Below are 27,601 nucleotides of genomic sequence, written 5' to 3' on the forward strand. Positions count from 1 at the left end.
CCCCTATCTTTTGATAGATATTCATATATTCTCACAGGTTTTGTCAGGCCCCGCATGCTTGTCTTATGGATGATTAACGCTTTTGTTGTTTGAAGAGCAGTTTTTAGTTTCGTGGGTCACTCCTTTCAAATGGAAAACGGGTTTTCATCTTTGATGAACTTATGAGGGCTCTTGACAGGTCCTAGCAGGGGGAACCAGTCCAGTCCAGTAGAGTAAAAGAGATCCAGCACAAGAGATTCACTCCCCCACCCCCAACTCCTCTCACACCGCCTCGCCTCTATGTTCACTTTCTCCTCCGCTCTGTTTCTCTTTCTCCGCTTGATGTCTTTGTAGTTACAGCGTGTGAAAGTGTTTTGTTTTTGATTATACTGTAATAAGGGTCTGTATCGTCGTGGCATCTGATGTCGACATGAATAATTCATTTTCATTAACGAATATGATAGGTGCGGAGTAGATGAGCTGACAGCCTCTTCATCAAATTATTAATGCTGCATATTTTAAACTGAACCATGTGGATTACTTCTGTCGTCTTCATCATTTGAGAGGGGACAAACGCATATAAAAGTTTAATGTCTGCAGAACTTGATCCGTCCTCTCTCCTCTGACCAAGATTACCTCTCTAAGAAAGAAAGGGAGGATAGTCTGACCTCCGTGACCGTGTGTCTGTCTAAAGAGATAACCGAGGGATACAGATAACAAGAAGACTCAGTCCGGTCTGCGGTCACACCCTTCACATATCTGCTGGTATATAAAAATAGAAAATAAGTTTGAAGGAAAAGTAATCCATCGACAGACTGTTTTGTCATCTCAAGGGAGAACTTCACTGAAACGGAGGTGGGAACTGTTACAGCTTTGTTTGGTTTTTAATGCATGTCAAATAAGAATTTCAGGACATCTGACGGAGCTCATCTCAACCTCACTCGCAGAGTAAAATCTCAGCTTTCTTTTTTTAAACTCCCCAACATGAGTGCAACCACCACAAAGATGCATTTCCACACTTTAAAACCCGGGAAGGATGCTCTAAGCCCACGCTGCGAGGCAGCGAGTGGCCAGCTGAGACGTGCTCTGCTTACTGTTGGTCTTGATTTTGCTCCTTTTTTCCCCACAAAGCCTGAGGTTGGTATGTGAGAGTGAAGCAGAGACATTTCAGACTTTTAAAGTGGCCTTCTTGAGCAGGATTCACATGGTAATTAGGTCAGGGGACACTGAGGGAAAACAAAGCTGTGTGCATGCAACGAGAGCAGCAAACATACTGCGTTTTCCTCAAGACGTTTCGAGGCGGAGAAGAGACTGGCAGAGATGCTTCTCTTTATATTCTGAAAACAGAGACTGTTACTCACTGTTATTTGAATACGATGCCAGATTTGAAATCACAGCTTCAGGCACTGTGACTTGTGGCGGCCCAGCCTTCACCTCAATATTCACTGTGGTCTATATACTGAATACAAAGCTCCGCTGCCTTGTCACCTGAATGTGACATAAATGCTGCCACTTTCCAGTTGAACGCTCTCTGGCGCCTGATTGAGGTCCTGTTGACATTACATCTTTCTATTTGAAGACTCGTGCAGAAACGTGCACATTTTGGCTGCGGCTCTTCCTCTTTAATAGGCTAATGTGAACGTTCTGTTGCCAAATCTACTGTCAGCAGCAACAAACTGCAGCTTGACAGATACACTGTGCTTCACTTGAGCAGCACCCCGATGAGATCCGCCTTCAGCAGAGAGAGGCCAGCGGTCTGTGTGGTGCAGTCTCAGCCGCTGGGTCGAAATGAATAATTCCACCGTGTCTGTCTTGGTCCCTTCAGCCTCCCAGGATCTCATTGTTTCCAAATGCAGAGTGCACTCGGCGTGGCCTTCGCCCGCAGTGTCTGCCTGTTCGTAACCTGGTCTCTCTCGCTCTTTCTCTGCCTTGACACACAACCTGGCCTTCGTTGAAATCTGATTCGGCTGCAGCTCTGAAACCCTGCTAATTAAAGCTTGATGCAACTCATCCGACTCAATTTGTCCCTGGAACTTTATCATCATTGTTTTGACCTGGTTTTCTTGACTTGTAATTACTGTGCCGGTTATTTAACTAATAAATTAGGTGAATCACTGTTAATTATCATTGGACCTTCTCCCTGTTTAATATAAATTGCATAAATATAATTTCTTTAGGTTCCACCTTCAGCTTTAGGAAGTTATGATGATGATCTTTTTATTTTTATTATTTTATGAAGTGATTTTATATATAAAAAGATATTAAACGTATTAATCAATACCAAGCAGTAGTTTTTACTATCGGTATTTCTAAAGGATAGTTTGGAAACCGACGGCTTTGTCCTTAGTGTCAAACTACTCTTTTCTTTTGTCACATATTCTTTTTGTTGCCCCTATGAGGTGTGTGAGAGGGTGTGTTGAATGCCGTCATGCGCTCATTCCTGCGTGTGCGCATGCGTGCATGTCTGAGCAATTTGATTTTTCTCTTTGTATGCATGCGGAGCGGACGTGAAGGCATGTGCCTTTTCTCTCCCCACCCTCCTCTGTTCAGCCCCGGCAAGGTCTGAGCAGGGTGGGAATGAAAGGAGCGCAGGAGGAGGAGAAAGTGCTCCCACCGTTGATTTGGCCATTGTGGGGGGAGGAACACTATTCCCATTGATGCTGTGGACGCATGGCTGAAACCCACAGATCCTTTAGGAAGGAAGCTTATTCAAAGCATGTTGTGACCCTGAGGACCGGGTTGGAAGATGGGTGTTGAGCCCATTGTGGGGACGGTGGGAACATTGTCCCCGCTCCGCTGCTTTAATACCACTCTGAACCAGAGGTTCTGTGAGCTGGATAGTCTGTCTCAGGTCGTCGGGTTGTGCTTTACAAGATACTGGAGCTGTCTCATGTGAGAGGTCTCTCCAATTTACTCATTGAGATCAAAACATCTGAGAAACATTTTCCTATTGTGATTCATGATTTCATTTATAAAGTTAATTAAGAGTTCAGCGAACTTTACCAGTAACATATCACTTTACTGTTCATATAACTAATTTTGAATTTGTAGTATCGTCTTTGAGGCTGCATTATATTGTAGTAACACACATTTTGAGACAATCCATGGCTTTTAAACAGAAATTATTAAAACCACACACATGCATGTTTAACTTTCTTTTGGAAGGTACTGGAAAAGTGTGAGTGTGACACAAATAAATCTGGGTATTACAAACATTTTACTTAAATATTATGGAATACCTCTTTAAATCCCTATAAACAATAAAATCCAAAGCGACAAGTGTTTTTAAGTGACTTCATCAAACCGGATCTTTTCCTCTGAATCCTCTGCACTCCTCCCGAGGATTTCAGAGTTTCGGGTATTTTACTTTGAACAGCCCCATTGTACGTGTCTTTAAGAAACCCTCCAAATGGAATAAGGCTCATTTTTACCCTGGTGTACCTTCAAAAAATGGTTATTTCTTCCAAATGGAGTCACGGGCATAGAGCTAAACTCCCTCCTCGCCTCTGTGCTTGGTGAAGTAATAGGTTTGCAGTAAGCCCTCCGAATAAGGATTGGATTAGGACACATTGGCAACTCCTGGAATATTTATCTGGCTGTGTATTTACACACCCACAGGAAAAAGAGCGACTCCGAAATATGTTTTACCAGATTCGCTTTTTTTTGCGTGTCGGACGTTTAACAGGCTGTCCTGATTCCGAGTGTCATCTCAACAATAGCAGCTGATTTGGAAGCGAATGGCTAAAACAGATCAGAGTTCCTGATGTGTTTACATTTTATTAGTGTGTTTTCAGTATTGGACTCTGATTAGCTCTGATAGGTCATATAACTGACTCATTAGCAAGCACAGCACATGCATATATCTGCTGGTCAGCAACTGTTTGTGTGTCCGCTTCGTTTCTGCTCTGGGTTTGCAGTATAATGGCCGGGAAATGAGCTGTTAACAAAAGCAGGCAGCTGCTCTCCGCTTCCACCGTCATCCACGTCCCTGTAGCACGTGTAATTGGACAACCACATGTCAGGCTGTGCCTTGCAGTATGAGCCTAATGATTTTGCAGCAATAAATATGATGAGAGCAGTTGTCTCTTTGTCCGATGTTGGCTGGAAATGTGATGTGGGGGTCTAAATCCACTGGAGAGCAGAGGGTGAACTGGTGGATTAAAACTGAAACGGCTATAGAACTGCACACAGCAGAGCAGATATACCTCCACCAAAGCCCAACAGTCCCCTCATGAAACCACATTTGAACCTGCTACATCCCATTTTTGCTAAGATCTTCGCCAAATTGGAAACACAATATTGCCAGATTTATCTCTTACTGAGATGATGAGTTATTTTGTGCATGGGAAGTCGGTGCAAATGTCCCCCAAAAAAATGGGCCTCATCTTGTTAAAGAACGTGTCTGGTTGTGTTTTCTTTCTTGGCCAATGTCTCATCCATCCACCAAGTTTTGCAGAAATCTGTTCAGTGATTTATTTTTTGGGATATGAATAAAGGATGGTCACTCACAGATACAGCGATGGTCATTTCATGAGCCGGCTCTGATGATTTTGGTGCCCGAGGCAAGATTTTTGCAGTTTCCCCTTCAGTCATAGATATTTACCTTCATCATATCACGTTTCATCAGTAAAAACAAGTTCAAGTTTAGATATCTGTTTCTCCTCTTATTTCTCATGCCTGTTTGGATGAATGGCACGTCTGGCACATACTGCCTATGCCCCTGGCCGGCCTTGTCTGTCCTGATCTTATCTGAAAATAAAGTGAATAATTCTTTAGAAAAAACAACACATTGCAAATTTCAAACCCCTCTTTATTTTTTCCCATCTCATCCCCCTACTGACAGAGTGTGGCTGCCATCCCATTAAGCTGTCAGCAAACAGCAGAGCAGAGGATGCATCACAAAGAGCCCACTATTTGAACCGAGGGGGGGGGGGGGACATTTCTGTCTTTCCTTTTCTGTGACAAGTTCATCTTTCCCCTGTTGGAATCCGGAGCCTCTAAATATTTCATGCTGCATGTGTTATTAGTGACCTCGACCTGCAGACACACAAGCCTACATGTGAGATAATTACATGTCTCCTCAGTGACAGCACGAGGAATCTGTAAATCATTTGTTAGCCGCCTTTAATATATCATGTACCCTCACTCTGACTTGTCATCTTTCACTCTGTCCTTCTTTTGAACTCATTCCCAAATATTCACCAGTGCCTTGAATGGGCATTCCAGGTTAAATTCTGGAGATGGCACGTGACCGAGACTGAGAGAGTGGCCCTGAACCGAGGAATGAGTAACAAAGAGAAGTAATAACGGAGACCAAATACCATTTTGTGTGGCAGCAAAAAGCCTTTTTTACATCACAGATGCCAAAGTACCTCGACATTTCACAGCGACCATCAGACCGTGCTGTTATTCAGTGTCTGAGGTTGAAAGCTTTTCCTATTCGACCAGGGCAGCAATGAGCACCTGGCGTAACCTGCCAGACATTCAGGAGAAATTATTCCAGTGGGTCTTTTGACCTTTTTGTTTGGGCCTTGCCAGAAATGTCCCGGTCTTAAGCCAACAGAGAGAGCTGAGTTTTTCTCCTACAGTGGCAGATTATTTTTGGCGGGGGGGGGAATTCATGTTGCCTGTGAGCTAAGACGATCATTTCTGAAGCTGAGGCTCACGAGGATCCTGAATCAGCAGCTCATCTATCAAGAAATCGGTCTGTCTGTGGAATTCATATCTCAAGAACCGTTCATCTTATCAGCTTTACAATTTGCATGTGTATTGTTAAGGGCCAAAAGAAGAGCAGGGCCAATTTGAACACTTTTATATTTAATGATAAATTAATAAACAGGCAACTAGCGACCTGTAGCAGTCAGTGGAGTTGTCACGGCTCATAATATCATGCAGAAAAAACATTTTATTTTGAAAAGTTTTGGTCTGAAGATTTTCTTTTGCTTAACAGATCTCTGAAACAGCCAACTTGCATTGTTTGGAAAAAAATAAGACTTTATATCAATCATTCAAACTTGTGCTGTGCAAAAGCTATAAAACAATAAAGGAAATTCAGTTTATTTTATGAAGACTATAAGATCTTCACTGCAGATAAACCAGGTAGGATGAACATAAAGTCTTCTAACTTAACTCTGCACCGTAGACTGTGAATGAAAAGCTCTGCACACAGCATCAGACAACCAAACTGTTTGAGGAGGACTCGCACATATGGAAATGGCTCTGGAGCTTTAACACGGCACAAGAGAACAGGACATTCCAAACAGGCGTGGTTTAGAACGGACACGTTAGTTAAACAGTGCTTAGAAAAGGAATATTTCCGACCACAGGCCTCTTATGAGTGTAACAGCAAACACGAGTGTCCACCCTTAAAGATTAGGACCCTGACTCGACGTGTGATTGCAGCGCACCACACAAAGGTTCCTCTGTCTTTCACCAGCGACACGTCTGACAGACGGGAGTGAAGGAAAGTGTTTGTGTTCAAGTCGACACAGCGGTCGAGCATCAAGTGGTCCACTGTAAACATTTCCCTTGTGCGTCCCACCACCTCTGCAGCACCGCCGAGTTTGGTTCGTGCTTGGCTTTGGTTACTATGACGATGGAAGTGGCTCACGGCGGGGGGGGGAGGAGGGTCTGTTTTGAGGCTGAGAAAGAGGAGAGTGTGACAGTGATTAATGTCCTGGCAGAAACAGAGACAGTCGACTCTCGGGGCCCGTCGTCGACATCACAGTGCCCCCCCCCCCCCACCACAATATCGGAGAGAAGTTTAATCACAATCCTGTGAATTATTTATCGTACAAAAATCTATTAGTTTTACACTTGGCGGATGAAAGTCGGAGTAAAAATTCAGTCTTGGATTAAATCGAGAAGGAAATGAGATCCACCTGCGAGTCTCGTAGAATCAGGCCTGGATATCCGGCTGATTAATAGAGAAACATCTGTCTGTGCGTCTGACAAGTTGAGATGGCCTCTTCTCCCGGGTGGCGTGGTTAGAGGGGCGTCTAGTCGACTGAGTCACGAGACGCTGCAGCTACTCTGCAGCCTGTTAACAAGGGAGTGAAGTGATGGAAGACTCGAGGCTAAATGTCTGCACGATGGAGATAAGCAGCCAACTGTGCCTCTTCATCCCGGCGTCCCCCTCCTCAAGATGAAAGCTCCACAAACGCTGCGGCGGGATATTTGACCGGTCTCGATTTGAGTTTGTGCCTTCTGGACTTCACCTACTGCAGTATTTGGATAGTTGGCCTCTGCTCGCACATGCAACCACACGTGCACAACTCGTTCTCTCCTCATGCCTTACACACTTTTTTACAAAGAAACCACCTCAAAGCTTTCCGTGGTTCTTATTCCTCTTTCATGTCCCCCACCTGGATCTGAAACCCCATTAGAGCTCCTTTTGAGGAGGCTGGTCCCAGCCGGAGTTTTCTCACTTGACTGCCCCTTTACTCCACCGCTCCATAACTCTGCAGGTGAAAGGAGCCTCTGTGAAGTTGCTATAGTGCATAATGTGTGTGCGAGCACCATGTACAGCAATTAAAGTCTGTCCTCGGAGCGGAAAAAGACTTTTTCCTCTTTCTCCTACTCTTTTTCTTCCTCCCCTTCTTCTCTCTCTTCTTTGTTGTTATTTTCCCTCTTCATATTCTTCTTCCTATTTGTAATCTTCATATTTCTTCATCTTTTCTATGTCTCTAACTTAATCATTGTCATCTTTATTTTGTTGTTTTCATCGCCTTCGTCATCTTATTTCTCGTCTTCATCTTCGTCTTCTTCATGGCTTTCATCTTCGTCTTCATCTTTATGGTCCTTCCTCTTTTGCTTTATTATGTTTCTTCTTCCGTATTTCGCTTCTTCGTCTTTTCTTTCCTATTTCTCGTCTTCACCGTCTTTGTTGTCTTCTCTGTCCTCTTCATCATCCTCCTCGTAGTCTTCCTTGTCTTTGTCTTCCGTGGTCTTCTTCTTTCTCCTTCTCATCTTCTTCATCATCCTCTTCGTCTTCGTTTTGGTCGTTGTCGTCGTAATCATTGTCATTGTCGTCTACTTCTTTTTCTTCCTTGTTCGTCTTTCTACTCCTCTTTCTCTTCTCCCTCATCATCTTCTCCTCCCCCTCCTCCTCTTCTTCTCCACCTGACACCCCAGCCCTCCACAATCAAACACTCGTCCCTCTCTGTGACTTGAGCCTCCGGCTCTCATCTTGTATCGGTGGCCGTGTAAAGGAGCTCAGAGCACGCCAGCTATGTGATGCTGGTGTAAGAACTGGAGAGGGCGTGATGAATGAGCTCCAGACATACACACATTCCTTTGTGTAGTCATCAAACCCTAAAGGAGGTAACGTTACCTTGTCATTTTTCCACACCTGTCTGGCCTCTTTACCGTGACCTCGATGGAATTGGTGTGTGGGCCTGTTGTTTTCATATTTCAGTTTGTAAAACACCACAGGTCGTTTCGGGGAAGTGGAGCGATTTCAAGCAATGTGTACAAATCAGCCGCTGGATGTTTGATCTTGGAGTAAATGTCTGACCCGCTCACAGCAGATTGCTCCTGCTAGTGTTGGCCAGCAGCTCCATTCATCACCCACCAGGATATCGGCTTTAGTCAACCGCTTTTTAAACTATGGCTGATGTCCCACTAGTGGTCATGAACCCACAGTATGTCTCCAAATGACAAGAATATATAAAAAATCCATCCGGTCCGTCTGGTGTGTGAGCCCTGCTGCATGTGTCAAAATGGTAATATAACTATCAATTTTTTCACCTCTGTTTGTTGGTTGGTTTGTATGTTTGTAAGCAATATTACAAAAACAAAAATCGATTACCAGGAAACTTGGCTGGGGAGCAACCGTCTTAGTTTTAGTGCGGTTCTGGAAGTCTGTTGTCTTCATCTGTGACTGCACAGGAATGGAGGCTTCATAACTAGCCGAGTATTTTAAGATTCACTTACCAACACATTTGACATCTTTGCAATTAGTGAAGAAGGCTCAAGTGTCATCACGTGTCCTTGGTAAGAATCTGGAGTCAGGAGATAAGTGAAGATGCGTTTAATGTGTGAAATATCACCACTTAGAGAAGGAAATATACGTGAGAGGAAGGAACTCATCAAAGGCTTCACAGTTGATTCAAAAGCATATGAAGTAGCACTTGGCTGCTCATCCTGGAATGAGTTGGCACAGGACGGATCCGCCCGTTGGATCCCTTCGAACTGGGACAGCCTAGTCGCGGAGCTGTGATGGGATGCTGCCCCTGTATTGGGAGGCTGAACGGTAAAAAAAACATTCAGGTCACCAGAAAACAACAATTTCTGTATTATCAATATTTTGCATTATTGCTGCTTTATCATATTTTGTATCCTCCAAAAGAGAAATGCTCTTTCGGAAAGCGTAACACAGGGATGGTTGTCTTATTTTGAGACCTACATGGGTATCTGAAGATAATCAAGAATTAAGAAGATGTTCTAGTGAGGTCCTGTGTGCACATATGCATTTTCATTCTGTCGTGGCCTTGTAGTCTCTGTAAATGAATCTGTGTCCAAACATCTGTCCTTGTTTCTGTCTCTCTGCACTAAATCCATTTCTTTACCTCCAAATACAGACTCTATTAACTCCATTCATAACAAATTCACTTTAATCATCTTATCATCAGCTGGCTGGACAAACATGCTGTATATGATGAAGGCAGATGGATTAATACTTACATCATGGCATTGCAGCGCTAGCAATTACCCCTGTGTTTGTGTTATTTAGACACATGCTGCTCTCTGGCTTTCTGCAGTGCTTTTGCTTTCGCTTCTCATTTCGGCTCCAGTGAATTATGACGCCCTCGGGGAGCAGTGAGACGACAACAAGAGAGAACCACCCTTCACGCAGCTTCGTGCTCAGATGTCTCATTTTTAGTGTCGGCCCTCCGTACGTAGATGAAGACGTCTGTCTTCCGCTCACCTTGAGAGAATAAGTTGATTTGGCCCTAAGCGTACATGCAGTGTGTGTGTGGAGATGCTGACTTTAAGCCCCTGGCTCTAACACAGCAGGTTGAGGTTGAAGCACATTCGGCTCAAATCTGACAGTATATTAAAAAAAAGACTTTGTTTTTGGAAGATAAAAGTTAACCCGAATGTTTAGCCAGGGCTTCACAGAGACATTTTAAACACCTACTGTATTTACCCTATCAGTGTCCTTTATTAACCAAAGGGAAGCAACGCTGAAATTACATATCAAAAGTTGTCCTATTGTTGTTATTTGCACATATTTATCATTGGTATTATAGTGTTTAGTGTCGACAATTCTAGTTTACCTTCTCATAGTTAAATACCTGGGGAAAACATCCGAGTTTTAAAGTTGCACGAAATACGGTCACAGTCTCTTCTTCAGTTATGGTGCTGGATATTGGCTTTATGCAATTTAAGATTATGCTTACAGTGAAGTGACCTTTGACCATCAACACTTCAATATTTTGTCCCATAAGACATTTCTGTTAAATTGTCGCAGTTACTGTATCTGAGTTTTGACCTCTGATCACCAAATTCCTATAAGGTCGTCCCTCAGTCTGCCTATATAAAGGCTTTATTTAACCAGGGGGACATTTTTCTAAGATCAGAATCTATTGTACAAGAGAAACTGAATGTTTCTGTGAGATGTAATCAAATCCCCTCCGGACCTTGACCGTCGACCACAGCAGTCGAATGAGTTCATGTCTAATCAGTTCATCTCTGAGTCCAAGTGAGCGTTTGTGCCGAATTTTAAAGCATTTGTTCAAAGCAATCCTGAGATGTCACGTTCAAGAACCCCCAAAACAGATTGTGTGAGATCGCAGCGACATTGACCCTTTGACCACCCAAATCTAATCTGTTTAACTTTGAGTTAAAGTACCAAATTTAAATTCCTTCTCTGTGTCACTGAAATCTTGCATTCACAGAGTGGGATGTGATGCCTGGTGCCGAGGCATAAACACACATTGCATGGCCAAATGTATGTGGACACTAGCATTAAAGGCATTAAATGAACCTGTCCCAAACCGTGAAAAAGAACAACAAAAATGCTAAGGTTCGGCCATGTGCACAGGGCGTCCACATCCTTTTTGTCACTTAGTAAATTGTGTATTTTACAGCGGTGGAAAGTGAGAGTAGCTCCTCTTCTGTCCGCCTCTCTCACTTCTCTGCTCACAAACCCTCCACACTGATCTGTACCACCCTCCATGCCCCCTGCTGCTTCCACAGTGTGTCCCTGCTGGCGTGACGCCCAGACACCCTGGCGATTTACAAACCAGCGGTGATGGCGGCCGTGCCCACGCGTCTTTGACTTTGCTGAAGACGTGCTCCCATTCATTAAGGCAGCACAAATGACAGAGGGCCACTTGTGTTCTGCGGCGAGAGGGAAAAACAAGACATAAAACATGGGGGCTGTTTGTCGGAGCATCAGATTGTGGTTGTTAGACTGTCTTTACCTTCAGGTGTCCTCTCTTTGTCCATCAGATCGTCTCTTTCTTCTCTGTATTTGTTTTTCTATCGGAAAGGAAACCTGCAGATGATCTGGATGAGTGTTTACTGGCGGCGGCGGCGTATTTATGTGAGCAGGGAGCTCTTTGCCTTCGCTTCTTTGTTCTCTCGTGAGCTGTACACCTTGGATTAGTTTCATCAAACGCTCAAAAGATTTTTTACAATCCTCACTCGCTACGATCTGAAACACACGGAGAGTGTTTAAACCTTTTGTTTGTCTGGTAATTTACATCAGCTTGCTCTGCAGGTGTTGCCAACAGGGGTTTTGTTTGCACTGCAACTCGTTTCTTCGATGAGCTCATGTGGTGCCAGTGGTTTGAGGAGATTCAGTAAACACAGTAAACGTCTCTGTAAAGTAGACGCATGAGGTGGTCGTTTTCTTTTATTTTGCGTTATTTCATAATTGCAAAGTCATATTCTATGAATATGAATGACCCCATTGTGATTTTCTTAATTATCTTAAATGGACCATGAAAGTCGGTGGCACCATTATTCAGAAAATCCTCTAAGGAAGACGTCAGGAACACAGGACTGTCGGCGTCCTCTTGTCCTCTACTTTGTCCTACAGTTCTTTAGCCATCGAGGTGTGTAAATGTTCTTTTTAGTGTCTCTTTAGGACCTTGTTCAGCATAAACACTGATCTTGTCAGGACCAGTAGACTTTATGAGAAACAAAACTGGTTCTAAAGAGGCAAAACTTAATCTCTGAGATGTGTGGGTGTGGGTGTGTGTCCATTTCTTCGTCTGGTTTATTTAAACCGCTTGTGCTATCATGGCTAGCACAAGCGGTTTGTGTTTAAACCATCTAAGGTTTAAATTTTAAACTTAGATGGTTGTTAAATTGGTTTTAGATGCTCCATTACCACTTCATGTAATACTCAATTTATACTTATACAGAGTTTTCATATATTCATACATGTAACTTCTTGGAGCCAATCATGTCAACAGTAACACACAACGAGGTAGTTTGATATAAGGAAAGTGGGAAACATGCAGGAGGTCCATGTTGTGCTGTGGGATTGTTGCCACCATTACCACTGATGTAATCATACATAGTACATTGGTCGGCTGTGGCTGAGTAGTAGAGCGTTCGTGCTCCAACCTCCCGAAGGTCGGTAGTTTGATCCCCAGTCTTCCCCATCTGCATGCCAAAGTGTCCTTGGGCAAGGTGCTGAACCCTGATTTATCCCTTGTGTAACAAAAATACTGCTGCAAATAGATGAGCTTTGAGTGGTCATCAAGACTAGAAAAAAGCGCTATATAAATACAAACCATTTACCATGTAATGTAATAAAGACTAAGAGAATATATGCTATCCTACATATAAACTAAAGCGAACACATCGGAGCCTCATGAGGGCCAGTTGTTGACAGAATGACACAGTTTGAATTTGGTTGTCGGCGCGGTGGAGAAGTGGTTAGCACTGTCGCCTCCGAGTGAGAGGGTTCTGGGTTTGAACCTGGTGACTGGCCGGGGCTTTTCTGTGTGGCCACGGATTCTGTTCTCCCTGCGCCCCTCAAAAATAAGACGTCTAGCCAATGGAAGTACAGATGCATTTTATTGTCGAGCACAATAGCAGCGAATGAAAAATAAAGCAAAAGCATTGAGCAGGTGTGCCTCCATAACTTGTAAGCACTGTAGTTTTAGATCAGTGTTGAAAAGCATTTTGGCGACTCTGTGATGAGTGGAGCTACTGAGCTCCGCGATGCAGCAGAATGACCCCGCTGCTATGAAATACTCTGAAATGAACGACCTGGCCTTCATCCAGCTCCGTGGCCCTGCCTCTGCTGACAACAGCCGTTTGATACTGGAGGACAGGGCGAGTCCGCTCTCCCACTGTATACGTGTGTGTGTGTTTCTGACACTCCCTGTGATCTAATGTGGTAGCTCTGGCCTCCAGGGACACCCACAGACAGCTGGCTGGCACGGGAATCTGATGAAGACTGAAAGACTCGTCCTCCTCCAACGCCACTTCTCTGTTTTGTCTCCTCTATCGGTCGGTGCCAGAGTCGGATGCAGCACAGGTGGACGGTTTCAAAGCCTGCACTGTAATCCCAAGGCTACGAGGGGAAGAAAAGAAAAAAATCTAAGCCGTGCACAATTTCCTTGACTGAAAAGGTGAAAGTGTTGGCTCGTGATAAAAGAATGAATTTTCATTACATCAGAGGGATCAGTGAGCGGAGCGAAGCAGCAGGGCTCATCTTCTGTGATGGATGCTTTCACTGTCATGCTTTACTGTACCTTGTTCCAATGTTTTACGTTTGTACAGAAAGTTGCTGCTTTTTTTAATGGGCTCTCTTGCTGACTGAGTCAACCTCATCCCTGAGTTACTGTTTTTCCTATAAATGATTCATAACAGTGCATTAATTGTGGTGCAGTTATCGGAGCACATCATCCTGCCTCCGCAATTCGCTTTTTGTGGCTTTCCACACCGGCACTCTACTCAATGGCTTCTATTAAAACTCCCTTATCAGCTTCTTACTTATGGCTCGACATCAAGTGAGCATAAGTCAGTTTTATTGATATTGCCTAAAAATCACAGATTTGCTTCAGTGGGCTTTATGACCTGTACAACATGCGGCACCCTCCCCATCGCAGGACTCCTCAGCTCGGAGGAGGAAATTACTCCTGTTTTGGTTTCCTACTGATTGTGTCAGGGTGCCAAGAATGGAAAAGAAAATCTGGTCGGTAATCTTATCTTCTTGCTCACTGAGCAGATATAGATCTTTAATTGAATCTACATTTTTATATCCTACACAATTTATATTTTATGAACAAGAAATACAGATTGTCTTGACCATAACGGTGAAATGCCCCAAAATAAAATTAAAAACAACATTACAACATAATGACCTAACTCTGATTCTGCTTAAAGTTGTTGAGCTTTTTGGGTTATTGATTTGTTGATTTATGGACGTTTTCAGAGGCTCCAACTTGTTTGGCCGAGTTTACGCCCCTCTGTCCTCAGCCTTGTTATTTCAGTGTATTTCTGAGGTGAATCATATATTGAATGAAGGTCTTTAAGGTCCTTAAGGGGGAAACATTGGGACGCCCTCGTCTCAGCCGGTATAAGCTTTGATCTGCCGCTCTGGGAGCATCTGACAGGGGAGGGACACTGGAATCACGGCTGTGTTTGGCTCGTGTAGTGTTGTGCAGAGAAAAAGTCTGTCTTCACTCGCCTGATGAAACCTGAATTAATTATGCATCACTTGCAAACTGCCTCCTGTTGACTGGTGCAGGTTCTGCAGAGGGACGCCTTAACTTTATTTAAGGATGTTGTCAGAGGATGAGATAATTATGTTGTGTCTGCTCAAACATTTCTTCCGACTCCTCCATCATGAACGCTCGCTGATAGTCGTAAACAGACAGACAGTGGAACTTGCCTCCTCTTTATTCCCCCGCAGGCCATGTTCTCTTTGGACCTGAATTAATAGCCTCTTTTACTGAGTAACATACCATTTGAACCTGACTCCCTGTTCTGCAATCCGATCTTAATTGCTAAGTACTTCCATTTCAAGAGTTGTTAATAAATAAGCGGTGCGCGTATGCCGGTTTAGACTTCAGCTGTAAACACTGAATATCTTAATCGAGTCCTCTCCATCCCCCTGCTGCCTTTCAGAAAGTCAGGAGCTCTTAGCTGGAGAAGAGTTTGATAAAAGGTGGGGGCGCTGGTCACCTGCCACTTTCTCGTCTTTGTCATGTGTCGTCACCAGCGCAGTGATGAATGGGCGATTTCAATCTTGCACTTTAAAAGATGGATTGGGGAGCTCGATGCAAATTGTCCGCTTCTCGCTAAGTTCTGCCCCTCTTCTTGTCGTGCCTTCACCATTCATCGCTTGTCTTTTATTCTTTTAGACTCCCGAATTTACTCTTCATCATCCTCATCACCAGAGGCTGCTTTCTAAATCCTGAAGGCTCTCATTTCGAGGCTCTCTTGTGGCGCTCCTTTCATTCTTCGCTTGATGTCTTTCTCTCTCTCTAATTTTCTGCTTTTCTATTTTTTGGCTCTTTCAGCCTCTGCTCCAGGTGGAATTTCCATTGATTAAAACCAGACGTGTCCTGCACTTCTGTGTCCTCCTAATCAAGCCCAGCTCAGGAAGATGGATCACCTACAGCCGCTCTCTATCAGTCCACTGCCGCTCCACGTGAATCCCTCACTTCTCTGGCTCCTGTCAACTTCAAAATGAGCCCCAGAATGATCGGGTTTCGGTTTACTCGACAATAAGGTGGTCAGCTTTCTCCTCTTGTCTGGTTTAGTGGGTTTGTTGTCAGGGTTCATTGAAGTTAACGTGGAGCAGGTGGTTCTTCCAGATTGGATGAGTGTGCGTTTTCTTTTCTTCCAAAAATAAAAAAGAATTGAAGGAATTCTGTCAATTAATATATCAAATATAAAAAATTCACAGCGTGTCTGTTTGAATGGAGGATCTTAAAAGTCATTATCAAAACTGTCTGACAATGAAATGTTATTGAGGCTTGATATTCAAAAGTCTGACCATACAAATTACAGAACTTGAATCAGGAAATTAGCATAATTGGCTCTGGCTTTATTTATAACAGATTATCAGTAAAAGCTTCCTAGTAGAAAATCTTAGTCTGGCCAATACATGCACTCACTATATGCTACTTTCTAAGATACAGTATGATATTGGGATACTGTGCTGTGGAGAAAGTGTAAATTCACCACAGCATAACCCCATACACTTCCATGTTGCTCCATTGTGTTAGTATAGCTCCTCTCGATAGTATTTACTGCTTTAATAGTGAAACGATGTTAAACATGTTGCAGCAGTGGTTGGAGGAGGTTCTACGGACACCTCAACGCGTTCTGACTATCTTCTCGCTGTGAGTCTTTGTTGCCCTCACTCTCTGAGTCACTGTTATTCTAACTGCGGTGAATCCACAGTTGCAATCCTCCGAAAAGAAGCAAGCTACAAATGTGTCAGCGCCACCTTTCAAGCCCACAGGCAGGAAGTGTTTGATGTTCAAAAGGTAAAAAATAAATAAAAAAGAAGTCACACAGAAATGCACTTTTGTTCCGGGGCTGTTTTTCATGGTTTGGCCGAACCTTTTTTTCGTTCCTATAAAAGGAAACGATAATACTAAAAAACATCACACATAATAGTGTGCTTCCAACTTTGTGCTTGCAGCTTAAGGAGGTTGTTTTCCTGTTTCACTATTTCAAAGCTCCAACACACACACATTCCGGCTGCAGAGAACCCAAACTGATCCAACACCTTCACGATGAACATGAGCGAGGCATTAACATCCATCCAGTCAGTGCTGGTCCCCAGTCCCGCCCTTGTGGCTGAGAAGGAGCAAATCCCTGCAGCCAGGCTCCAAAAGCTGGTGGAAAGACTCAAACTAGAAATGTGTAGGGAATGACATGTTAACTATCACATAGGGGTGTAATGCTCACATAGACACATGAAGCCACTTTCCGACATGCACTTGGCAGAGCCCCTCCACCTGTACCAGCACTGAACTCCAAATATTCTCTGGAAATAATCGCTTTAAACAGAAACGCAAATGTCCACGTTAGTTGCTCTTGACAGCCCACAAAGTTTTTCCTGCCAGCCCCCGAGTAAAAAAATGCATATGGTGAAAAGGGCAGACACTAGTGTTGAGTTGCTGTGAACAAAAACGCATGATTACCCCAGCGTAATTTACACGTTCCTCCCTTGCCTCCTGTGTACTGCACTCCCCCTCCCCCAGATTTGAACTGTTGGACAATCTCCTGCTGTGTTCTTCACATGTAAATGGCAAACTCCAGAGAAAGTCCTGACCCGGTATTTGGGACAGTTTCTGGAGTTCATGCTCATGGCTATATATTGTATTTATTTTCACCCCTGTTTGTTGGTTTGACTGTCAGCAGAATTTTCTGAAAAAGCTACTCGACAGAAACCTACAAAACTGGGTGGAAGGATGAGACATGGGCGAAGAAAGAATCCTTCAACTTTTGTCATTGATCCAGTAGTTCCTGTATCACTTCCTTCAACATTGCAAGATAGGGTGCTTTTTTGACATTTTCACACCTTTCACAGGGAATAATTCATGGATCTTTGAGGGGATGAGTGCAATTTGGTGTCTGGAATTTAAGGGGACCGTTGGACCTTTGCGTAGATTTGTGCTCTGCTGAGCGTAATGTAGTTTTCGTAGATTTTTTAAATGCTAAGTTGTCAGCAGTTATAAGGTCAGACCACGTCATGTTCGTTTGTAAAGTTTATTCTTCTCCTCCCGGTTCCCTATGTGCAGATTGATTCTCACATCATGAGTTGTTTTTGCGCTGCACACTGAAAGCCAAGTTACCTTAATGCACGTTACACATCAGGCTTATTGGAACCTTCACTCAATTTTCTACTCAGAATTTACATAGTTGAGGGAAAAAAGCCTATTGGCTGTGCAGCTTCTGCAGCTGAACAGGCTCCTGATTGCCTTTATACGGCTGAGTCTCTTTTTCGAATTTGCTTTGATGCCACTGCATCCAGTCAAGGAAACAGACTTTAGTTTTAGTTCTGTTCTTCTGTATAAGACTTCTGCAGGCATGTTCTCCCCAAAGATGTGTTTTTTTTCTGGATTTGCGTGGTGCAGCAATGTCCCCTTCCCCTCTCGTCCCTCTTGTTTCCTCCTCCTCATCGCCCACTCTCTTTTTTTCTTCCTCAGTCTGGGCGATAGTTACTGCGGCTCCTGCTCAGCTCACATCTTCCCTTGATGGCATCTGACCAACAGGGAAAACGCGGTGCTTTATCCTTCCTTTCCTCTGGAAGCCAGTGCGCAGTAAATAATTCCTCGCCCCAGTCCTTCCTTTCGTTATCCTCAGGACACCTCAGAGTCCACCGGAGTAAATATGCATTTGAGCGGCAGGTGCCAGCGGTTTTCTTCGCCTTCTCCTGCCACATACGGGCTGCCCTCCTAAGAGAGAAGTCACCACTTCACGACTGCATGAAAGAGTAATTTCTATCTCTCTGTGTTCCTGAGTGAAGCTGCTCTCCGCCCACGAAGTCGGGGAATTTTACTGAATCCGGTCACTGTGCATGTTTTAATGATGCAGCTACTGTCTGTGTTTTTTCTTTGCTGAGATGTGAACTGGATGAAAAGTGAGAGGGAAACTGAGATCAAGTGTTTCTGGATAATGAGGGACGGAGGGTTGGAGTGTGCGTTGTTGGTATAATCTCACAAAGCTTTGTTCAGGATTAGAAATGTGGAGCTCATGCGCATGGGCACAATCGGCTCCGACTCTTGTACGCTCCAAAGATCCATATGTATTGACCTGGTGCACACATGTGACCTAAAGGCTGTGGTTAGATAGTATTTTATTAAATCTGTTATTGAAACTTCTTTCAAACCCCCCTATGTCATAAAGATTAGCAGTTCGGTTCTATAATGAGAGCCCATCCAGTACCAGTTGTTGGGGTCAGATGCAGATATAAGGGAACAAACATGTCTGATTTTGCTATATTATTATTATATTTTGGTCAATACATTGAAAAAACGTTGAATTTGTCCCTCAACACTTTCATAATAAACCAAGAAACTCTTGACACTTCTCATAATAACATAAGAGATCTGTAACTTGATGTTTTTCTCCGTTGTTTGTATAGCTGTGTACCGCCCACACCTTCGTGCATAAAGTTTGAAGCATCCACGCAGACAGTCACAACTCAAAGTTTTAGCTACAGTTGAGCAATGCAGTTCCCAAGAACTTCTTTCACTCATTACTCTGTTTACCTGTCACTCCGTCTTGGTTGGCAGGAGAAGGTCACGAATGTCACAGCTCCGTAGTGAAATCCTTCTCACAAACAAATTCAGTTGAAAACTTAACCTTCTTGGCAGGAACAATAGGCAACTCAAAACTATATATAACTTGGATTAACAGAAGAAACCTTTTTATATAAAATCTAAACATAGGTAAACATCTTCATTGTTTATTCTGTCAAAAGTCAAAAACACTTTTTATCGTACCAACTATTTCTATTCTAATATTGAATCAAATTAGAGCTAAATAAGTATAGAGCTAAATAATAATTTAAACTCATAGATTCAGCTGAGATCACCAGTCACATTACGTGAAAGTGAGAGAAACATCAGGACACATTCAAATAACAGATGTTTTACAACATAATATACTGTACATCTGTTTTCAGACATTACTTCATCCAAATACTTCAGATGCTGATTCAGAACTTCTCACTAGTGAAAGTGACGGTGCCAAGATGAAAAAAAAAAAAGAGTTCTGAGAAGAGATTTCACAGTTTTAGGTTTTCTGCCAGCAAGGAACCGGATCCAAAATGAAAGTGGATGTTGCAACACAAACCTACATTTAGCTTTTAACTATTCATACTAAGAGATAATATCTTATTTTCCTGTAAAACTCAAACATTTATTCTCACAGAACTTGCATATTTAATGTCTTGAAGTGACATTTTGCCACTAAAAAAAGAGTGAAGATGAAAAAGATTTAATAAGAGATTGGCTCACACTCAGGACTTTGAAATTAATCCAAAATGGAAGTGGCTATCTGTTCCGGCTCCAGTGATCCGGTGTGTCTGTTGTGGTGTCGGCATTGTTCAGGTTTGAAAAAGAAGAGAAAAGAAAAGGAAGGATTAATTTTCCAGCAGCCAGTGTGAGGATTAGACCCTTTTCAAACATTATGGAGGCTCCTGTCTCACTGATGTTCACTTCTAGTTTGTTATTCACTCTCCTTAGGTTCACGACCGAGCCTGACTGCCCCATTATGTAAATGTGCTTTAAAGGATATGTGGTTTGAATTTAAAGCACATTGTAGATGTAAATGCAATCTCTCATTTAAAGCCCCCTCAAGGGTTGCATCATGTCGGCTCTTTTAGCTAATTGGGGCTAAAGCAGAAAGAGGCAGAATAAGTTCAAACAGTTATTACAATAGACTGAAAAGGTATAAATGATTTTAGTGCAAAAATGTGCATCATATGTTTGTGTCAAATGCTTAAAAGGAGTCATGTCTCATTCTGCTGGCTTGGCGAGACCGGCACAGCCATTCGTAAGTGTAAAGCCAGTCTGAAGCGGAGGTTGTTGCCGGTCGCCGCCTGCAGACAACTCAATCCCCCGGCTGTACACTTCACTCTGCACCAGCACAGCAAACTGTAATTGGAACGACCAGATTCACTGACATGAATGTGAGCCGCCTTTCCACAGGCGACCACTCAAGGACGCAGAAAACACACCTCATGTAGGTGCGCGGCTGTATCGCTCGATAATGTAAAATGTTCCCACGGCAGAAAACAACTGGTTGTGTAACCCTTTTAACTCCTGCAGCAAACTAATCCACAGCACAAGGACTACTGTGAAGCAGGGACCAGTGATGGAGGGCCTGAGCAGCGGCGCTAAAATAGATGTCAATTACAACAATACATACCTGAGTGGGAGAAATATCTCTCCTTACACCTCAGAACAGGGCTCTTTCCTAGCAAAGGTATTCTTACAAATACCTGTTTACCTGTTTGCATTAATAATCTACAGCCTCATTAAATTAGACTTATTCTGCTCATATTTGGGATCATCATTTTAAATAGTGTTACGCTATGTAAAGGTTTAAATTCTCTAAAAAACACAATTTCCTTCATTATTGCTGCAGATCCTCTTTTCAGACCCTGTCTTACACTCTTGGTTTTAGCTCCCTTCTAGAGCCTACCCACCCAGTCTGCTCTGTTTGGCAAACTGGAACCACTCTGTTGTGATTGGGCAACCATCTCCAGCGTGTGCAGGAAATGTCCGTCTCCACTCACTGTTTTGTTTAATACCATTGATTCCATCAAGTTAATTAAGATGAGCTTATCATTTTAAACAACAAACTTGTCTTCAACTGTCGACACTGAGCAGCAGCGGTGCATTTATAGTGCACTTTAGAATTCGTTGTGTGCTCTGGCTTTTTAATTCCGCCGTGTTTATGCACATGTCACTGCTGATAACGTATTGTTCTTACTGTATATATTGTTTTATGTCCAATGCATCAACCACACCAAGGCAATTTCCTGTATGTGTAATATACTAAATATACGACCCCTCCCTTTACTACAAGTTTCTCCAACTTTTCAGAACTTCTATACACACACAAAAAAATAAATGAAACTGAAAAAGCATCACATCTCTTCTTTAAGCAACCATTACATTACATGTCATTTAGCTGACGCTTTTGTCCAAAGCGACTTACATTTTTAGTACACTCAACATTTATGAGGGGCCACTTAGGGGTTCAGTATCTTGCCAAGGACACTTCGGCATGCAGATGGGGAAGAGTGGGGTTTGAACCGGCAACCTTCATGTTGGAGAACACCCGCTCTACCCCCTTGGCCACACCGCCATCATTTCTGATGCAGATGCTGCTCAGCCTGTCCCTGACTAAACTTCCTCAGTCCTGAGATCAATTAAGTAGCTTATATCAACAAAATTCTGATTATAGTACTGGTAACGATGTTGCCTTCATTTGCACCTGTACAGAAATATAATTTATATTTAGTATTTCACCGTGTTTCAGGGAGCGTGGCCTGCACGAGGTGATTCTTCGTTCCTGTAAATCGATGCATTTAAATAGCGTTGTTAGCTCCCCACCATTTCTCTCAGCCACTTGGTCATCTGTGCAGTTGGTGGTGTTAAAGCGAATGTTCGCCGCAGGCTTCTTTAATGGAGGTGCCACTTAATTACCACAAAGACCCACTGGAGCTTAGTGAGCTCAAGTGTATGGGAACACATACGCATGGCCCGAGCACTTTTCGTGAAGCTGAGTGCGGGAAGTAGCTTTATCTAACACTTACAGTATATACATGGAGCTGTGGACACAATCAGCAACCGGCCCACATTTACATTAGCGACTCTCTGCTGTTGAATCTCAGTCCTTGTTTACATCTCAGCGGTGACCTTTTTGTCGTTTGTCACCACTCTCATAATAACAAAATGTGACCTCTCCACCAACCCGGAGAGATTGTCTCCGAGAACGGGGAGTGCTGGGTCAGAGTTCACCCCGTTTATACACAGGTGTCAAGAGCTATGATGGAAAGCCAAGGACACATGAGCCCGGGCTGGAAACCGGACCACTATCCCCACTGTAGAGACGCTGGGGCCGGAGCAGCGTAACAAGGGTAATGGATGACTTTGCCCGTCAACGTGATACCATGGTTTCACGTTGTGCAAGTTAAACCGCCTCGTCTGTAGGACTCAACCCTTTGGGAAGCTGTGTGTGTGTGTGTGTGTGTGTGTGTGTGTGTGTGTGTGTGTGTGTGTGTGTGTGTGTGTGTGTGTGTGTGTGTGTGTGTGTGTGTGTGTGTGTGTGTGTGTGTGTGTGTGTGTGTGTGTGTGTGTGTGTGTGTGTGTGTGTGTGTGTGTGTGTGTGTGTGTGCTCCCATGTGACCACACTACAACAGCCATTGGCCTCTTGAATGCATTCGGGCTCCGTCTCCCACTCTCTCTCTCTCTTTCCCTTCCCAGTTCATCAGACGCATCCTGTCACACAACTAAAAGCAATGTTTTTACAAGTTTGCCGTGTGCTTGGCCTCAGGTTTTGCTAGTTTTTCTTGAACACGGCGAGTAAAACCAAATTGGCCAAATCTCATCGATCTCTGAATGTGAGGGGTCAGGGAGGCTGAGCACAGAGGGTGCTCCCTGCGTGGTGGAGCTCAGTCATCTTGCCAAATTAAAAAAATTATAATTACTCATTTGAACTTCCGAGTGTATTTGATTTAATCCGGAATTTTCAACCGCAAATTACAACGACTTTACAAGTACAACGACTTTATTACGGAACGTCTGTACATCTGCTTATTCACGGAACTAATCAGCCCTCATGTGTCAGCGGTGCACGACATAAACTCCTGCAGGAACAGGTTAGCAACTTGAGATAATGTTAGAAGCAGATTTTTCTGCTGAGGCTGAAGATGTTGGGGTCAGAGTTTGGCTTCAGCACTGTGAAGCTCAGGTTCCAAACTGCCCTGTGTCATCAGTCCAGGCTACTGGTTGTGTAAAATTCTCACAGTGGCACAAAGCAAAAGTCGTCACAAGTGGTTTCACAAAACACAAACTAATTTAGTTTTTAATAAAAAAAAAAAATATTTCGGCAGAATTTATAACACTTGATGTCATCTTAGATAATGTGTAAACTAAGATTTATAACAAAATAAAAATGTGAAGGTGAGAGTTCACACTTTAGTTCATTAAATCAATCAATCAATCAAATTTTATTTGTATAGCCCATATTCACAAATCACTATTTGTCTCATTGGGTTTTAACATGGTGTTACAGTCTCTGTCCTTAACCCTCAGCAAGAGTAAAAACTACTAAAAACTACTAAGTAGAAACCTCAGAGAGAGCCACATGTGAGGGATCCCTCTCCCAGGACGGACAGAAGTGCAATAGATGCCACGTGCAGGAAAACATCAAGATAAAGGTTTTAGCAGCAGTGATGAGGGTAAACATTTTGAAGGATGAGTGAAGGTCGGATACAGTTTTTATGTTTGATTAACAGATTAAAAGACTGTCTTCTTTTTAAGTTGAGAGATTTTCTGGAGTGCCACTGTCTTGTACCATTGTTTACATCATGTAGTGCGTCTTGCCCTCACACAAAAAGTTTGTTAAGCACCATCATGCTGCTCCGGTCTGGTAACAGGAAAGCTGCAGGCAATAATTTCCTTGTAATTGGCTTATTTGCTTCACTGCTCTGACGAACATACTACTGTTTGAACTGTGGCCCTTTGTGTGTTTGTGAGAGATATAAACTCCGCGAGCTGTCGATTGTTAGAAGCTCCTGCTGTTTTCTAACTCGCCTCTTCACCTGCTTCCCGCTACGTCTGCATTAAACTGTCTGATTCAGTTACCAGTAACTGCGGCTTAATTAGGTGAATTTGATTTCACTGCTGGATCCGATGGCGACCGTTGATTACGACCCCTTGCGGACACAAATCTGGAAAATGCTCCGCATGTGGCGAGCTGCGAAAGTTTTTGACGGAGCGATAACAAAGTTTCACATCAGAGCACAAAGACCTTTAGAGAACTGCTTAGTCTGCCTGATATCAGGACTGCTGCTGGTTAGAGAGCATCTCAAGTTCAACACACACCATGAACACACATACACACACGCACTCGTACAGTTATCAGAAGATGTGAGTGGCTGCTATATATATGCTGCTGCCTTCTATCTTTGGTAAGAAAGGTCTATGAGCTACACTGGTCACTTAACTCTGAGAATGACCATGTCACATAATCCATTGGTTGCAGGCTCTATTCCAAATTATCTACATAATTACTGAATGGGTTGCTATGGAAATTAGTGCGGACCTTTATGGTTCCCAGTTGATGAATTCTAATGACTTTCAAGATCCTCTAGTCTCAGTCTCACGTAGCTGCCAGTGTATCTGCAGAATAATGAATAAGTAGGTAGAAGCACTGGGTGAATGGTTTGAAAAGGTTGTCCTTAGTCTCTTATTTAATCATTGGTGTGTTATGAGCATGACATGCAGTAAACCAATAAGAGTCAAACGTGTTATTCCCTTTAAAAAAGCAGATTGTTATTTTAAAGTGGAATTTCCAGGTAAAAAGCAACAACTCGTCTCTGCAGACGAAAACAATCTGCTAGTACGAAACCTAAAATGCAAAGAACAGACAACATGTGTGTCCCAAGCAGAATGTACATGTACCTTGCTAAGTACCTATCAGGGTACTTAGCAAGGCACCAGCAGTGTGACGAACCACACCTCATTTTAACACAAACACGCCAATCGGCACGTGGATGTATGAAAGTGCCTTTGCCATATAAAGGACGTGGGCGCTTGACGCACTTGAGTTTCGCTTTCGATCCTTCCTCTTGTTGCTTTGAGATTGTGTTGATGTTAATAATTTGGCTGAATTGTTATTCTGTTTTCCCTTTATCGTTCAGCTTGACATCATGTTGTAGTTTGTTTTTCCATTTTCTTGGAGTGGGTGTTACTGTGCAGTAAATTTGCAGAAGAAGAAATATAGTGACAGCTAAGTCAATCTTATTCACACTTGTTGCAATTTGTCTGGTCCTGACACTCCTCGGACTGGCTGGATCTCTTTTTCATATTGGGAAACAGCAATCAGGGAAAACAGCACAACATTTATTTGATTTGAGCAGAAACAATCTTCTTTGTGCGCCGCTATTACGAAATCGTGAACCGGACAATGGATCTAATGTTATCTTATCTAACACTGCCGAGTTGTTTTTTGATCAAACCTCAACTCTGCAGAGTGTTTTGCATCAGGATGAAGGTCACCTTCCTGTCAGTCGTCTCAACAAAGTTTTACTGAGCAGATTTAACTCGTCCCAGATTTCTTTGGTGCAGGGGCATCACTGTGGGAGACTGGTGTGTGTGTGTGTGTGTGTGTGTGTGTGTGTGTGTGTGTGTGTGTGTGTGTGTGTGTGTGTGTGTGTGTGTGTGTGTGTGTGTGTGTGTGTGTGTGTGTGTGTGTGTGTGTGTGTGTGTGTGTGTGTGTGTGTGTGTGTGTGTGTGTGTGTGTGTGTGTGTGTGTGTGTGTGTGTGTGTGTGTGTGTGTGTGTGTGTGTGTGAGTTAAGACTAAAGGTTCCACACTAGGTAGTTTATGAGAATTCTTCCCCCTCACTTGTTGCAGTGAACAAAGCCTGATCCTGCAATGACATTGGAGATTATGGGAAGGTTTTCCTTTTGTTTGAGTGGACTCTTCCCGCTGCTCGGCCCTAAATTCTCAGCTTAGCTCCACAGAAAATCCCCTTAAGTGCATTTACCTACCGGCCTCCGTGTCCGTCTGGAGAATCTGCTCGGAGGAATTTTAACTAGATGTTTAAATAGTTGTAAATCACCTTGATAAGTGATTAATGGACATTTATGAAACAAACATACCCAAAATCATCTGGTTCCAGGTCCTCAAGTGTGACAATTGGCCCCATATCCTTGTTTTCTGTTGTTATAAATTGATTTCATACACGTTTTAGACTCTTGACAATGTGGGAAATAAGTTTGTTGTAAAACTAATCAGCATGAATCGATAACGGAGTGAATTGCAGCCATCAGAAGTTTCAACTGAGTGTATTTTTGTTAAGATCTGCATTTATGCTAGTGAGCAGCAGCAAATTTAAATACACGATTGATTATCCTGCTCATCACAGAGGAAGTCATCGGTCTCACCGGAGCGATCGGGCGACAATAATCAATCCCTCTTTCATCTGTCATTGCCGTATTGTGTGAAAGTGAAGGAAGCGGCGGCCACATCGCGGCGGTTGACGCCACGTGAGGGACATGGCGAGTCTGAGGAGCCCTTGCTGGTTACCGTAGAAACCGGCTGGGGCCATTTGTACCAATTTGCTTTATGGCATCAAGATCAAAAAGCCCTGGAAGCCAAAGTGGTCTCTGCATATTAGCATCTGTGTTTGATTCAAAGCATTTAATTAGGAGTCGGCTCACCTCATTTCATCTGTACTGGTAATTTACAGTGGAGTGTGGTGGGCCTCTGTTTTCTGTGCAGCACCAGTCCGCTAGGGTTCAACGACGTTCAGAGTTCATTGTGTTTTGAGCTGTGCAGAACTTTGTGGTTTTGTTATCGTCCACTTACTACATCTCGTAGGCCCCTCTGTTCCTGCATTCCCTCACCCCCCCCCCCCCCGCCCCAAACCCCATGAAGTCTCGGATTAAATGCCATTCCTGCTCCGCCCTCTCCAGCCCATTGAAAAAGTTGGCGGTTTGTTTATGAGAGCTCCAGCAGAAGGCGGCGAGCAGCTACCGAAACACTCACCCATCCCCCTTCCTCTTTCTCTTCCTCCAGAATCAGTTTGAAAAGGACAGACGGCCCGTTCCGCCCTGCCCCACACCCCAGTGATGCTTAGCTGGTGAGTACTTTCACTTTCTTTCGCTTCCTTGTCACCTCCAGACATTTCCTCTATGAGTTTTTGCATCTTTTACCTGAACTTCAGCTTTTTTATACAATTCGATGTCTTTTCTATTTTTTCCCCGTATCTCCTCAATTTTGCCGGCAAATGCAAATCTCCGCTCCTCTGGATATCTCCATGAAAGTATTGGCTATTATTCTTTATCTCTCTTTATTCAGCTCTATAAGTGTCCATACCCCAGCCCCCCAGTCCCCCCACATCTCTGCAGCCTCAGTAGTAAAAAGCAAGGCAGTCTTTTTTTC

The 27,601-nt window shown here is 43.4% G+C and overlaps 1 protein-coding gene across 3 annotated transcripts in view; it reads left to right on the forward strand.

Moving 5' to 3' along the window:
- sema5ba (sema domain, seven thrombospondin repeats (type 1 and type 1-like), transmembrane domain (TM) and short cytoplasmic domain, (semaphorin) 5Ba) overlaps positions 1-27,601 on the forward strand; it is a 158,307-nt gene that overhangs the window by 2,457 nt on the left and 128,249 nt on the right. Inside the window, exon 2 of one of the 3 annotated variants that reach the window (XM_053439395.1) lies at positions 27,236-27,299. The exons of the other annotated variants lie outside the window; for them this stretch is intronic. The gene's annotated coding sequence lies outside the window, so the exon portion shown is untranslated. The remainder of the gene's footprint in view (positions 1-27,235; positions 27,300-27,601) is intronic. 3 annotated transcript variants of the gene reach the window in all.

This window comes from Pleuronectes platessa, chromosome 14 (genome assembly GCF_947347685.1).
Source record: "Pleuronectes platessa chromosome 14, fPlePla1.1, whole genome shotgun sequence".
NCBI classification, from domain to species: Eukaryota; Metazoa; Chordata; class Actinopteri; order Pleuronectiformes; family Pleuronectidae; genus Pleuronectes; species Pleuronectes platessa.